This window comes from Natrix helvetica (assembly GCF_964273705.1).
Source record: "Natrix helvetica genome assembly, chromosome: 5".
NCBI classification, from domain to species: Eukaryota; Metazoa; Chordata; class Lepidosauria; order Squamata; family Natricidae; genus Natrix; species Natrix helvetica.
Genome location: NC_138551.1, coordinates 13,576,019 through 13,592,532, shown reverse-complemented (window position 1 = coordinate 13,592,532; position 16,514 = coordinate 13,576,019). Strand labels below are relative to the sequence as shown.

The window sequence follows — 16,514 nt, the reverse complement described above, 5'->3', positions numbered from 1 at the left end:
GGTCATCTCCGTTTCAAAGCCAAAGAGCCAGCCATTTAGTCATGTAGGTCACATGATCAAAGACGTCTTTGTGGTCATGTGGCCTACATGACTAAATGCCAAAGGCGCATGGGATCCTCTTATCTTCCCACCAAATGTGGTTCCTGTTTTTCTACTTGCATTTTTATATGCTTTCGAACTGCTAGGTTGGGGCAGAAGCTGGGACAAGTAACAGGAGCTCACTCCATTATGTGGCACCAGGGATTCGAACCGCTGAACTGCCGACCTTTCTGATTGACAAGCTCAGTGTCTTAGCCACTGAGCCACCACATCCCTTAGAAGCCAGTATTGCAGGCTAATTCTTCCAACTGCCAGCAGTTCGATTCTCACCAGCTCAAGGTTCCATTCTTCCAAGGTCAGTAAAATGAGAATCCAGATTGTTGAGGGCAATATGTTGACTCTGTAAACCTCTTAGAGAGGGCTGTAAAGCACTGTGATGTGGTATATATAAGTCTAAGTGCTACTGCTGCTAAACAAATCTTGCAATTCTGATTGTGCTGTATCTCCTTTCTCTTCTTATATTCCTTTGAATTAGAGAGGTAACTGCTTGAGTCATTCTCAGTGTTATATTTTTAAAAAGTTTCAGATCCTTCTGCCAAGGCAACGGTTCTTGCACATGTCAAGATCATCTCTCTTACGCTCCAGAGTATCTCAGGTAGTCTTTACCTTCATCCATACAATCATATTCATCTGCTCCACTGTTCATCTTCCATCAAAAATGTAGCAAGCAAACTGATAATTTTCTAAAAGGTGACAAGGACCCCAATACCACTTGCTTTCTGCAGGCAACAAAGACACTTATTCTAGTCTCCAGAGTATCGCCTTCCTCCTGCCTTCTGTCTTCTCATTTTTATTTACATGATTCTGCTTTTTAAGATACATTTGAAAATAGTTACGATGATAACAGTAATGATACCTTGTTTTATAAATCTTATTGGACATCTTATAGATGCTGAAAATTCTAAGGCCAGTTCTGTTGTGTCAAAAATGTTTGTGGAAGATATTTCCTCTTTTGTCCTGGAGTTTCTAAAAATAGAATGGTACTTTGGTACTCTTCATTAATTGCTTCCGGGAGGCACAATGAGTACCAAAAATAATGAGTACTGAACAATTTTTTTCCATAAGGAATAATATAGTGAGCTTCAAGGCAGCCATCACTGACAAGTTCTAGCTTGTGCATAGAGTACCAAACCACGATGGGTACCAGGACAACATTTTCATGTCAAAATGCATTGAGTACTAAATTCAATGAATTTCAAACCAGTTGAATACTAAAGTACCACTGTATTAATCTCAACCATGTAAAATGGGGGTTTTGCCCACCAAAAAGTTTGGTTCACTAGTGAGGGGTGTTTTTTTTTTGCACCAGTTAATTACAGTGTATCACAGAAGTGAGTACACCTCCTCACATTTTGTAAATATTTAAATATATATTTTCATGTGACAACACTGAAGAAATGACACTTGGCTACAATGTAAAGTATATTTGCCTACTTCTGCTGTTCCCCCCCCCCCTCCCAAATGTGCTAGGGATATGAATCAATAGTTGTCAATTACTGCTGCAAATTTATGCCATAATCCTAGTGGTGGGATTCAGTCAGTTTGCACCACTTCAGGAGAACTGGTTGTTAACTTTCTGAGCAGTTTGATGAACTGGTTGTTGAAAGAAATCATTAGGGCAGAGAACCAGCTGTTAAATTATTTGAATCCCATCACTGCATAATCCCAACAAGGATATAGCACAAATCGATTACATCTGTGGCAGGCAAAAACTTTTCTGACACTAGTGACAGACAAAAAGGAGTAGGAGCCAGCTGTCAGGCCTGCCGTCATTTTTCTTTTGGACATTAGGCCTGCCACACTTTCCATTATTCTACTATGCATTTTCTATTGTGGGAAAATGGGAGGGAGGATTGTATGGAGTTAGATGCTATGTAGCCATAACAAAATTCTCTCTAGAAAGCCAAGGTCATCCTTTGTCTCTGCACCTGGCCAGAACTGGATGGGTGGAACTGCCAGCATGGCAGTGGGAGATTGGGCCATGTGATGGACTTGTGAGTGTGGGGGCAAGATCTTGAACTTTCAGCTAGGTGGGGAAAACAGAGAAGCTTTCAGATTCGGATTTTCCCAGATGTGCCAACATGGCTCTCTTAATCAATTAGAACTTTGAGGAATCCTTTGCCTCAGACTCTGATTTAATTTTGGATGCTATTTGGTACCCTGACATTAGCACTTGATATATGGAACATATACAGAAAGGTACAGTTATTAATTTTTTCCTTACTGCCGGGATCACATTTGTTTTATATCTCTCAAGCTGGCCATGTATAGAATCTATTGCAGGGTTACAATGAAACGTCAAGCCCCAGAATTCCTAACCTAGCAGTAGAACTTCCAGAATTTCTCAATAGCATCTCTAAAGGAAATTGAAGTCTCAATACAACTAGATTGAAAGATGAAAACTAGTCCATTTTGATAACTGCCCGTTCCCCCCTGCCTTATTGGAGCGGTTGCCAAGGTAATATAAACCACATGAATTACCATTCAGTTATAATTCCTTCCCATATATGCATCTTCCTCTTCCTTGCCTGGTAGAGAGGATATTCGTTAGTGTATTTTCACAAACGCAGATACACATGGCAGTTATGTAGGAAAATTAATGATGCTGTCCATTCAGTCATATCTGGCTCTTGGCAATTCATTGGGTCAGGTCTCTCCATATCTTCCAATCTTGCACTGCTTGCTGTTTGAGGTTTTTCTGTGGTCTGATTGATGTCAGCTTTGATGATGTCCAGCTTTCATGTTTTCGGGTGGCCTGGTTTTCTTTTACTGCCAACATAATTGTAATTGCTTTCTCCGGTGAATAGAAAAAGTAATAACTGTCCTCTATTCAATCTGAAGGGTGCCTAGTTATTGAAGTTTAAACCAGTCAGCCATTAGTGTAGGTAAAGATTTGGGGCACCATGAATGGAAGCAGTATTTACTTATCTTTTTTTTTCTTCCTCATATTTTATCCCACAAATACAAAATCTGCTTTTTTCCCCTTTCAACCAAAAGTCGATCCATTTGATTGTAACAAAAATTGACTGACCAGCTTGTCCTCTGAGCATGATGTTGTGAGATGACACTGACTGGCTCCAATTCATCCAACTGGCCTTCGTGCCTAAGGCAGGACTAAAACTCACAGTCTGCTGATATCTTGCCACCTACCGCATTTTTCAGAGTATAAGATGCTTATTATCAGTTTCAGTTTCAGCACAGCCTGATTAGCACAAGAAAAAAAAATCTGCTTCTGCTTCCCAGCAATTTGCCTCCTTGCAGCAAACAGCCAACAGCCCGTTTCAGTTTCCATTTCAGCACAGCCTGATTAGCACAAGCAACTGATTGTCGGGCCTCCCAAAGATTAGCTGTTTCAGGTTGCAGGGATTGCCATAGCCTATTGCCACCTCTGTGCACTCGATTTTTGGCCTCCACATCCCATTTTCAGCCTCTGCACGTCCTGTTTTTGGCCTCCGTAGATGCCATTTTCCACCCATTCTAGGTGGCGAGGATCGGAATGGGCCAAAAACAGAGTGCAAAGAGGCCAAAAATGGGATGCAGAGACTAAAAATGGGGTCCACAGAGGCAGCAATAGGCAATGGCAAACCCTGCAGCCTGAAACAGCTGATCCTCTGGAGGCCAATCTAACCAACAATCAGCTGCTTGTGCTAATCAGGCTGTGTTGAAGCTGAAACTGAAACAGGCTGTTTGCTGTTTGCTGCAAGGAGGCACATTTCTGGGAGGCAGAGGCCAAAGGGTGGGGACCCGCGGGTGGGCAGGGCTACATTAGATGTATAAGATGCACCCAAATTTTCACTCTCTTTTAGGGGGGAAAAGTGTGTCTTATATTTTGAAAAATACAGTATATTATCAGTCTACCAGTTGTACTATACATTTTTAAAAAAACCTAAACTCATCCTGGTATCAGAGAGCAAAAATATTGTGAACCTGGAATTCATTATAGACTTGCTTTCAGCAATACTAATGTACCAGCCCATCCAATGCTAAATGTGATTTCCAAAAATAATTAAAATAGCTTTTCCATCTGGCCTATATCTGAAGTGGAAAGATCACTTCACACCATTCATACTTTAAAATGAACGGCTGTCTTTTTCCTTGTGAATACATTTTATTTTTATTTCTTTTCCATTTTTCCTTTATTAAATGTTGCAGTCCACACATGTATTTCAGTTTTAAAACGTGATGGCTTGACAAAATGAAAGCTAATATTCTCCAATATTTCAATCACGACTCATCTTACTATGTCTCTGTGAATATGGTGATGGTGCCAGCAGCGGTGGCTTTCTAACAGATATTAAATTCCAGATACAAGATTCTTTTTTAACTGGAATAGTGTAGTATGACCATACACTGATACTTGACCAAAATTTACTTTCCTCAGAAAATATCTGAAACAATCCTTAACTTGTGAAAAAAATAATTAAAATGCCTTGTACTATTTGCACCTACCTGGATTTGAGGAGCATATTTGAAATCTTCTTGCCAAGGCAGAGGTAGCATGACTGGTATTTTGAGTGGCAAACATTTTGTGAAGACATTCCAATCTTAGAATTTAATGTCACACCATAAAATGTTAACTTGTCTTTACTATCTTTTTTACATCCCAAAGAAATGAGGAAGCCTACACCTGGAATACATCTGCCCAGCTATTACTGGTAGTCTTTGATTTACGTTCATTTAGCGAGCATTCAAAGTTACAACAGCACTGACAAAAGTGACTTATTTATTTTATTTATTTATTTATTTATTTAAACTTATTAGTTGCCCCCTCTCCCCACAGGGACTTGGGGCGACGTACACAAGCAACAGTCGCACAGTATCATACAGAGGAGGTAAAAAATAAATAAATAATTACAATACTAAAAAAGGTTAAAACCCCAATAACATTAATAGTTTAAAAACTAAAATTAACAATTAAGTATGATCTAGGGGTGGAAAAGTTGTCGAATTATGCCAGGCCGGCTAGCCGAAACAGGTGGGTCTTCAGTTTACTAGGAAGGAGCGGAGATCGGTTGTTGTTCTGATGTCTGGGGGGAGGTCGTTCCAAAGGGTATGGCCCGCCACAGAGAAGGACCTACTCCTGGGCACCGCCCTCTGACAATTTCTAGAGGACGGCACCCGGAGGAGACCCTCTCTGTGTGAGCGAATGGGCCGCAGGGATGTATGGGGCAGGACACGATCCCGCAGGTAACTAGGCCCTATGCCATGGAGCGCTTTGAAGATGGTAACTAACACCTTGAAGCGCACCCGCTAGGCCACAGGAAGCCAGTGCAGCTCGCGCAGGAGCGGTGTTATATGGGAGAAACTCGATCTCCCCATAATTACCCACGCGGCTGCATTCTGGACCAACTGCAGTCTCCGGGTGCACCTCAAGGGGAGCCCCATGTAGAGAGCATTACAGTAGTCCAGGCGAGACGTCACCAGCGCGTGAGTGACTGTGTGCAAGGCCTCCCAGTCCAAAAGGGGTCGCAATTGGCGCACCAGGCAAACCTGGTGGAACGTCCCCCTCGCCACGGCTGCCACATGATCTTCCATAGCCAGCCGGGCATCAAGGAGGACGCCCAAATTGCGTGCCCGTTCCACCGGGGCTAATTGTTCATCCCCGATGGCCAGCGATGGAATGTGCTGGTTGTACCGGGGTGCCGGAAGCCACAGCCACTCTGTCTTGGAGGGGTTGAGCCTGAGCCTGTTGTCACCCATCCAGACCCGCACGGCTTCCAGACAACGGGACATCACTTCAACAGCCTCGTTGGGGTGGTTTGGGGTGGAAATATACAGCTGAGTGTCATCAGCGTACAGGTGATATCTCACCCCAAAACCACGGATGATCTCGCCCAGCGGTTTCATATATGTGTTGAACAGGAGAGGCGAGAGGATCGACCCCTGTGGGACCCCACAAGTAAGGGGCCTCGGGGTCGACCTCTGCTCCCCTGTCAACACACATTGCGTCCGGCCAGAGAGGTAGGAGCAGAACCACCGCAATACGGTGCCCCCGATCCCCAACCCCTCCAGACGGTGCAATAGGATACCATGGTCGATGGTATCGAAAGCCGCTGAGAGGTCTAATAGGACAAGGATGGAGGAACAACCCCCATCCTTTGCCCTCCAGAGATCATCCACCAACGCGACCAAGGCCGTCTCCGTGCTGTGACCGGGCCAGAAGCCGGACTGGCGCGGTTCTAGATAATCATCTTCCTCCAGGTGGCGCGGGAACTGCTGAGCCACCACACTCTCAACAACCTTCACTAAAAAAGGAAGGTTGGAGACCGGACGATAATTTGCTAGCTCCATTGGGTCCAGAGAAGGCTTCTTGAGCAGGGGTCTCACCACCGCCTCTTTCAAGGCGGTTGGTAAAAGGCCCTCACCCAACGAAGCGTTCACCAGTCCCAGTAGCCAGCCTCGTGAACCCTCCCAGGAAGCCAGTACCAACCAGGAGGGACACGGGTCCAGTAAACATGTGGTGGCTCGCAGTCGCCCGCGCAACCTGTCCAAATCTTCGGTGACAACAGGGTCAAACTCCTCCCAGCGTGGAATCTCAAGACTAGCCTCGGAATGACTTATGACTGTTTTTCACACTTATGGCTGTTGCAACATCCCTATAGTCCTGTGATCAAAATTCAGACACTTGACAACTGACTCATATTTATGATGGTTGCAGTGTCCCAGGATCATGTGGTGTCAATGGGGAAGCCAGATTCACTTTACAACTGTGTTACTAAGCAAGAAGCAAGAAAGGTCATAAAATTCACTTAACAAATGTCTCCCTTAGCAAAATAAATTTTGGGCTCAATTGTGATCATAAGTCAAGGACTATTTTTTCAGTGTGTTACTTTCACACCCTTACAAAACTGGAGAGCAGAGTGTGTCTTCCTGCATTACATGGAGAACTAGACTAGACGATGTTTGAGAATTGTTCTTACATTACTTCCTGTGATTCTCCAAACTAGTTCAAATAAATGGCCTGTGCAACAAACTGATGGGTTTGTGCCATCCCCTCCAGTACTCCTGGCCAGAATGTACTTCCCTTCAGACCTTCCCCATTGGAAAATTAGATCATGAAGTGTTTTCCTTTACTAATATCATTCCAGGGTAGATAAGAATAAAAAGCAGTATTCTTTCTAGTCCTAGGCTACATAAACAGAGGGATAGAATCAAGATCACATGCAGTGTTAATACCACTTTATAAGGCCTTGGTAAGGCCACACCTGGAACACTGCATTCAGTTTTGATCTCCACGATGTAAAAAGAGATGTGGAGACTCTAGAAAGAGTGCAGAGAAGAGCAACAAAGATGATTAGGGGACTGGAAGCTAAAACATATAAAGAACAGTTGCTGGAACTGGGTATGTCTAGTTTAATGAAAAGAGGGACTAGGGGAGACATGATAGCAGTATTCCAATATCTCAGGGGTTGCCACAAAGAAGAGGGAGTCAAGCTATTCTCCAAAGCACCTGAAGGCAGAACAAGAAGCAATGGGTGTAAACTAATCAAAGAGAGAAGCATCCTAGGACTAAGGAGAAATTTCCTGACAGTTAAAACAATTAATCAATGGAACAATTTGCCTCCAGAAGTTGGGACGGCTCCAACACTAGAAGTTTTTAAGAAGATGTTGGATAACCATTTGTCTGAAGTGGTGTAGGGTTTCCTGCCTAAGCAAGGGGTTGGACTAGAAGACCTCCAAGGTTCCTTCCAACTCTGTTATTCTAGTCTAGTCTAGTCTAGTCTAGTCTAGTCTAGTCTATTGACTGAAGTGAGATCCAGGTCCATGTTCTGAAACTTTTATTATTTGGCTGATGGATGCACCCAGAGTTATTATTGTTTCTCTAGCAAAATTTGTGCCTTTTTACTCTTTTACCTTTCCTTTATGTGCATCAGCTAGTTGTTATTATATGACAATGAGTGACATATAAATAAATAGCAATCAATGAACTTCCCTATTAGACTTTCAGGATACACTGCTGGGCCACCCTTGTTTTATGCCAAAGAATGTTCCAGATGGGACATCTACTATCAAATATTCTTTTTATTTTGCCTGTAAGTGTAATAGGTAACTAAAATCCAGGCATTCCAGCTTTGTAGCACTGACTATTTTGGATGTGAGGGGGTTTCCTCCTGCTTGGTCTCTGTCTCAATCTCTTTTAGCTGGTTGAGTGAGTAGGTCATTGTCTGGTTCGGTTAAATTGTTCTTTGTGTGTATCTTCTATGTGAGAATGTGCATTTCATATGCATCTGGGCCAGTGATGGCAAACCTTTTTGTTAACAGGTGCCAAAATTGTGTGCACACATGCCATAGCGCATGCGTGCATACCCATACCCACAATGCAATGCACGACCCACCTCCCTGTGCATGCATGCACGATCCCACACACACACATGCAGGAGGAGAGGTTTTGCCCTCCCTAGATTCCGGAGGCTTTCCTGAATCCTGGAGAGGGTGAAAAATGGACCAACCAGAAGTTCGGAAACGATCTGTTTCCAGCTTCCGGAGAGCCTCCAAAAGCTGGGGGAGGCTGTTATTGCCCTCCTTAGGCTTCAGGAAAGCTTCCAGAGCCTGGGGAGGGCAAAAATTGGCCTCCCTTGGCCCTCCTAAAGATCCAAAATCAGCTGGACAGCACGCACATGCGCACTGGAGCTGATGGCTTGCGTGCTAGCAGATATGGATCCATGTACCACCTGTGTCACCCATGACATAGGTTCGCCATCACGGATTTAGGGGCTTGCTGTGATTTTATTTTTGGACCATATGTCTAATAAAGGTATCATTGTTGTTTAGATGGAAGCAACTTTGAGCATTAGTTGGGAGAGAGGGGAGATAGATAGATGATAGATAGATGATAGATAGATAGATAGATAGATAGATAGATAGATAGATAGATGATAGATAGATGATAGATAGATAGATAGATAGATAGATAGATAGATAGATGATAGATAGATAGATAGATGATAGATAGATGATAGATAGATAGATAGATCTTTAATAAATTCTCCCAATAATTCAATTAATTAAGCTCCAGTTCTTGAATTTTTGATCTTCCATTTCTAGAAGGAAAGATCAGAAAGAAAGGAAAGAAAGAAACCATGTTGGAGAGGAAAGAAAAGCCTTTGGCTATCAGATAAATAAATGCAAACCTAATGAGGTTAACATATGATGGAAATGATCAATGGAGCAATGCTTCAGAGGGTTACTGAATTAATTCATGCTTTGAGCTCACCTAATATGTTGCACTGTTATGTAGTCAAATGGCATGGGTTTCACCAAATTCTAAACCATGATATATTTTTTAAAGGAATCAAAGTTAATATTAACCAGGCTTGTGCATATTCACCCATCAGGTCTTTCCCAAACTTGATTCAGTGCATGAGATGAATGAATCCTGCTTATGACTTTTCTTTCCTCAATAGTGCTGGAGTTCCACTTTCTCCCAACATCTTCTACAGTGCAGCTCTTAAAGGTACAGGCATACCATCCCAACCTCTGTGTGTTTGTGAGAGAGGGAGATATAGAGAGAGATTATTCCCCAGTCTCTTCTACAAGAATTAATTGCTAACAGTAATGCCACCTATTTAAAATTATCAGGGTTTTAACCTCCCTTGGAACTAGCCTTATTTGAGAAGACACTTTCTTCTAAGCAGTGACAAAGCAAATATGCAGCCTCAAGGATTCAGTATATAAAAGGCTGTGATTAGCCACACAAAGGGGAGATGGCAGCTGGTGTTCTAATTGCCCAGGAAGTGGTTTACTAAGCAAGCTTCTCCTCACCCAATTTGCTATTTTTCCCCTGGGGGAATGTAGCCACACAATCCACTCTCTGCAGACTGCAATCACTCCTACTCAAAGCCCAGTTCAAAATATCTTATTATTTGTAAACTATTACAATTCCAAATCTGGCAGTATCCAAGTAATATCATCATCTTCATCTTCATCATCACAACAATAATAGCAATTGCTACAACATGGTCTTTAAGCTGATTATACAATTTATTTCCCCCCCCCCCCAAATCATTTCCCTTGAATAGATGGTCTTGTTTTCCCACCAAAATAATAGCCCAAAGCATTGGGGCTTCTCCCAATCACTGTCCTTTAGTGCAATCAATACACCATATAATGAGAGCTTGGGCATTTGTAAAAATGTACCTAGGATACTTTGCTTCGTATTTGCCTTAGCTATAAACTGAGCTTTCCTCGTGTGTGTGTGTGTGTGTGTGTGTGTGTGTGTGTGTGTGCAATTCAAATAGGAATAGCTAGTTACCAAGGAGACACACACACACACACACACACACACGCACACCGATGATTCAGAGAGACCAACTGGTTTAAGATTTTGGCATGACTGTATCTTCTTAATTCAAGAGACCATAACATTTTAAATGGGAAGGAGGCGGAGGGAGAAGGGAATATGAGACAAGTCAGAACGACGTGCACGCTGCCTTCCAGCACCAAGGACAGCTCCGGTTGTTTTGCCGGGGAAAGGAATTAATCCAGCAAGAGATGTAAGATGTAAATGAATTGAAGTAAGAATTCTCCAGAGTCCTCTTGAGTTTTGAATCAGAAGGGAGCAAAGGGAGAATCAAATGGGAAATGCAATGCAAGGGCAACGACAATCCAGATGGAACTGATTAAAGGCAACGCAGAGAAGACCCTATTTGCATCCAGGGGTGAAGAACAAAACCATGAGCCCCTCTGGAGAGGGTCTTGGTTACGCTGCATTCTTGGTGCTTCCGTCAAGAAAAGCTGGGTGCCGTTTCTTCCTGTACTTTTCTAGAGAGAGAAAGGTGGGGCTGAGATGTTTTTAAAACAATTTTTTTTGTCTCAAGGATTGCTAAGGAAGAAGCAACGCTGATTTGGATTCAGTGTTGGTCCTTATCGGTCTTTCGAAGGATTCCGGTTGCTGTTTGAAATTCTGGCATTGAGCCTTCCTCTGCTTGCCTATTGTTTCCACCCCGTTTCAGCAAATGGCAGGTGAAATGATGGATTTAGCAAAAGAAACCTGATACCATAGAATCTGAAGCCCGACGTTCCTTCCCTGCCAACCACAATATTAATGAAACCTAGAAGAGGACTAAATGAAAGAGATATAAACATCGTCAACGATGAGTGGAACGTTCAGAGATGTGGCAATCCCTGCAAACTTCACTCAGACAAAGTTTGACTGAGACCAACTCGGCTCTTCTAGACTTTCCAGTTTCGATGGAGTTTCTGGTCCCTGCCAGTGGATTGGCTTCATTGCTTTTAAGACAGTTCTTGAACTTTTTTGCTGCACCATTTTGTCATATACTTTTCACCTTCTTGATTTAGAAACAAATCTTTCAAGGCAAAATTTCTTTGGAATGGTGAGAAAAACACCAGAACATTAAAAAAACTTCTGTATGTGACGACTTATGAACACTTCCCACATAGCTTGATGTCTCCTTGAAGGTGAAAACGGCAGAAGTATGTAGATTAAAGGAAAGACTTAACTTATTCGGCCAGAACCTACTATAACCTCCATGTTGAAACAGCTGGACTACAGTTGCTAAGGTAACTGATCAATTAAAGATTGCCTAATAAAATATGAGCAACTTGAACTGCATATATGAAGGTCTATAGGACCAAGAGAATGATTCTATGCTTCAATTGCCTCTAGAAATTCTGTTACCAAATCAGTAGATAGTATGATTCTTCAAATAAGGGAATTAAATGAGGGAATATTCATTAGTTTATTTTAGAATTGCATTGAGTTTTTCTTTAAAGGCAACTGCTTTCAAAAATTGTTGTGGTTATAGTTGGTCACATAGTCAGCCAGATGTTTAGACTGGATTTGAGATTCTTATACCATCATCATGATCAACATTGTTTATCTATTGTTTTCTGACTTGACTTATTCTTAAACTATCAAGTTAGCATAGCAGTGACCAACTTAAACTAGTAACTAATACTTTTGTTCAGACTGTTCTGGCAATAGAGCTAAAGGCAATAGGGTAAAGAGTATTTCGGGAAAATAAAAATAGTCCCAGTTTACCAGAGTACATTATGATATAAATTTGGAGGGAGGAATGTACCTCAAAGGTCAAAATTAGAGATTGTTGAAACAACATCAAAATAGGAAGACATTTGGAACACAGGAAGAGGTTTAGCTAAAGGCTAATCACTAAATCCCCCTCTGATTTTTTAAAAGATTTATGATGCCAACCTCAGGAGGGGGGGAGGAACTGCAAAATCCAAGTAAAATACTTTATTTTAAAAGGCAAGTTGAGCAACTTCTGATTAAAGAGATAGAAGCTCAAAATGTCCTACTAACTCTACTGATCTTTGGATTGCAATGATATGCTGAGTTTGGTCCTTCAAATGTTTTTATAGACTTCCTTATTGTTTTGCTTTAGATAACAATTGCGTATTTGTACCATTTATTTCACTCTCATTTAATGCCTGCAGTGCCACCGTAAGTATTGCCACCAAGTCAGAAATAACGGGCATTCAATTCACCTAATCTGAATTCATGCTAAGGAAAGCACATTGAATTTAGTGAGATCTCCATCCTAGCCAGCAGGGTCAGGACTGTTTAGCATTGATTGACGTGCACATTTCATTAGCAATCTTATCAGAAAATGTTAATTTAAAATAATATTCACAATTTTCTGCCTTAACATTGGTTATCACATCGATAAAACCCTACTGTCAATGATATTGATGCCATCTTACACCTAAGTGTAAACTGTGATCAGTTGGATAGGAGGGAATTGTCTAAAACCAGCTGCTTTTCTATTTTGATTCAAGGTCAACCAGAAAGACAAACAACTTGAGTTTCAAGAAAATATTCATTTCTAACTTATACGTAATGTTTGAGAGGCCTACTGTCCTCATTGGTTTGGATAAAAAGTAAAGATGTATGGACTTTATGGAGGATATTTCTGCGGCAGGATTAATTTCAAAAATCAAATTGTAATGTTTACATTCTAATTTGATACCAAATAAATCAGCTTTTTACAGGAGCATCCCTCTTCTGTTTGATGCACTAATTCTGTACAGGAGTAGGATCTGTTGTTGTTTTTTACTGCAGGCTTTAAAGATTGATATGATTTTGGAATCTGTTGTAGGAACCATACTGTAAGCTCATTTTTATGTTCTGAACTTTGATATGGTGGTCTGTATATAAGTTTTGGAAAATCCACTGACTTTCATGCAAGTTTAGTCAACACAGAAATGTTACCAACTAACCATCCAATGAGTTTGCTAGTTGCTCTGTAAGGAATGCATTACTAGTTCAACGGTGACCTAGCAAGAGCTGGGAAACGATAAAGAGATGGAATTCTTGGATTTGGCACCATCAATATTGGAAAGTTTTACTTGGCCTAAAGTGAACATCTGAAGGCCAATGGAGATGTAAGCTCACTGCGTTGTGTGCTCTGAGGATGTTGCATGCTTCTGGAGAATGACAAATGGCCCTGGTCCACTCACCCAAAGAGCAACCTGATCCCTGGAGAGAAAGAGTGAGCATGCCCAGTACTTGCTCAAAGATCAGGGTATTATTCCTATGGGTTATTTGAGAAGTCAATTGCCAGACCTGTCCCGATGTCTCAAGATGTTATATCAGGAGAAGCTACCCTTGAGGAAAGGGGGAAGTTGCCAAAGCGAGACTTTTCTAAACATGGGTAAACCTACATTTTTCTTTCTTTCTTTTTTCTTTCTTTCTTTCTTTCTTTCTTTCTTTCTTTCTTTCTTTCTTTCTTTCTCTCTCTCTTTCTTTCTTCCAATCCTCCTTTCCTTCTTCCTTCCCCCCTTTCTTTCTTTTGTTTTCTCTTTCTTCTTCCATCTTTCCTTTTTTTTCTCTTTCTCCCTTTCTCTCTCTTCCTTCTTCCTTCCTTCCATCCTTCCTTCCTGTCTTGTTTTCTCTTTTTTTTAAAAAAAAACCCTTCCTAAATCCTGATGTCACACTTCAGGATTGTGAGAAAAAGGACTCCTTTTCTTTTCATCTGAAAAGTTGTAGCTTGAAGGAGGAAGCAGACTGTGTGAAACCGATCGCCAGTTCTAGCATATATAGGCTCTGTTTCAGAAATTTCAGATAAGGACACAAATTAAAATGTCCCAAACCAACCGAAACATTGTTTGTTTATTTGCTTGCTTGCTTGTTTGTTTAAATGGCCTGTCCTGAGTTTGGTCTTCTGGGAAGAAAGTGTTGTCTTGTTGTCTTCTGGGAAGAAAGTGAGGCTGCCCCATATTTATATATATAGCCTTTATTGTCATTGTACAAAATAAATACAATGAAATTGGTTATTTAGAGAACCATGGAAAATTGTTGTTGATCAGGCTCTTGAGTCTTGAAAAGATGGGAAGCGTATGGAACAAAGTAGAAGGAAAGAGCTGCCTGTTGGCTGGGTTTTGCATGCTTTCATCTCCTGTGAGTGTGGAAATTTTTTGTCAACCGAGTAATGAAGGGTAAAGGAGAAATAAGTACATTCCAAGCTGATAGAGATGGTCTGCCAACACCTAGAGTGCAAGATCTTAAGAAATGTGTACTTAATCATGAGCCTGGAAAATGCTTTTGCTCGGGGACCAAGAAGCAGCTTCATTCTGGGTACAGCCTACCTTGTTGAGATATTTAGCATTGTAGAAATAATATTCAGGGTTTTATTTTCCAGCAGGATTCTCTACTTTTTGATGACTTTGAACATATTGAGAATAAGCTTCAAGGCTAGAAACAGCTCCTGGAAATGACCTCCAATCAGTGGCATTTTTTTGTTGCCACTAAAATAAGAGAATTAAATCACAGCTGTATATGAAATAGCTCATTCTTATCCAATAGCTTTGGGGTGGCGGAAGACTTAAATTTTAAAAAGTGGATAACACAGAATGCCCAATATGGAATAATGAACATAGTCAGTTGTGGCTAAATTTTTTAAAAAATTACACCCAGCCCAACACTGTAATATTATCACAACTTGTGCAAAAGTTTACAGCTAATATTATTGGCAAGTACTATTCACTCTTGAGTGCAAAAGAGAGGGATAGTGAATTTTGTGTACTACATTTGGTCATTTCACGTTGGCAAACCATGATTTGATGTTGTAATCTTCAAATGGAAAACAATATCCATTGTGATGGTTGTTAAATAAGACTATTTGAGAATCCTCCAGATTGGTCACACCTTCATGCTTTATTTTAAGAAGGAAAGTAAGGCTCCTCGGGATGAAATAAGTCTGCAAGTGGAGCTCCCTTTACAGAATGAGTAAATCCCTCCTTTGGTGGGCATTATTCTTTTTGGTTTCTTTTAATTAAAATGTATTGAATAGGAAGCTAGCTTGCTGCAAAGCCAAATACTGAGTAGCATCAGTCTGTTAATCAATTCTTAGAAAAATAAGACTACTACTTCTTTCTTACTTAAAAGCAGCCCCGGAGATTTAGGAAGTGGTATCATGAAAGAACAAACGGAGTAGTCTTGAACAAAGCAACTTACCTTCTGGTAGACCTATGTTTTCCTAGAAATACAGAATCCCTAACATGGGAAGACCATTCAATCCAACTTTCTGCCCAGAACAAAACTCCAACCCTTGTCTAATGGATGTTTATCCGTTCCAACTTCCAATTGCTCTTTCTGGTCATTTTTTCTCTAACTTTCATCCTGAATGCTCAAGATCACAGGATTCTTTTATTTACACCCCCTTGTTTGGAAATGCATTAAGTGACCAAGCTTGTATTTAGGCTGATTCTTGCTTTTATTCAACGTTTTCTCCCGCCGCTCCCCAATAGGATCATGCCCCTTAGTGTCTTTCTCTGGGTTACCATTCTCATCGTGCTTTTCCAACTTGCATGAAACCTTCCAAAATGCTTCTCTTACTTTAGCCAGTGTGGAAACAATGAATCAAGGGACATGAACTAGTTTCTCCATGCCATGGAGTTGTTCTTTTCCTTGGGTCAGAAGCACTGGGGAAAATGAAGCGGGCAATTGTTTTTCTTCTCTACTACAAATCTGAAAGTTTGCTAAGTAGATTGACATACAATACAATACAATACAATAGTAGAGTTGGAAGGGACCTTGGAGGCCTTCTAGTCCAACCCCCTGCCTAGGCAGGAAACCCTACACCGTTTCAGGCAAATGGCTATCCAACATCTTCTTAAAGACTTCCAGTGTTGGGGCATTCACAACTTCTGGAGGCAAGCTGTTCCACTGATTAATTGTTCTCACTGTCAGGAAATTTCTCCTTAGTTCTAAGTTGCTTCTCTCCTTGATTAGTTTCCACCCATTGCTTCTTGTTCTACCCTCAGGTGCCTTGGAGAATAGTTTGACTCCCTCTCCTTTGTGGCAACCCCTGAGATATTGGAACACTGCTATCATGTCTCCCCTAGTCCTTCTTTCTATTAAACTAGACATACCCAGTTCCTGCAACCGTTCTTCATATGTTTTAGTCTCCAGTCCCCTAATCATCTTTGTTGCTCTT

At 41.3% G+C, this 16,514-nt stretch overlaps 1 protein-coding gene across 3 annotated transcripts in view; it reads left to right on the top strand.

Annotated features, from left to right (window-relative positions):
- The window catches only part of KCNMB2 (potassium calcium-activated channel subfamily M regulatory beta subunit 2), a 372,211-nt gene that overhangs the window by 182,589 nt on the left and 173,108 nt on the right, over positions 1-16,514 (top strand). The window contains exon 1 of one of the 3 annotated variants that reach the window (XM_081954242.1): positions 11,335-11,619. The exons of the other annotated variants lie outside the window; for them this stretch is intronic. The gene's annotated coding sequence lies outside the window, so the exon portion shown is untranslated. Of the gene's footprint in view, positions 1-11,334; positions 11,620-16,514 lie in introns of those variants that run through there. 3 annotated transcript variants of the gene reach the window in all.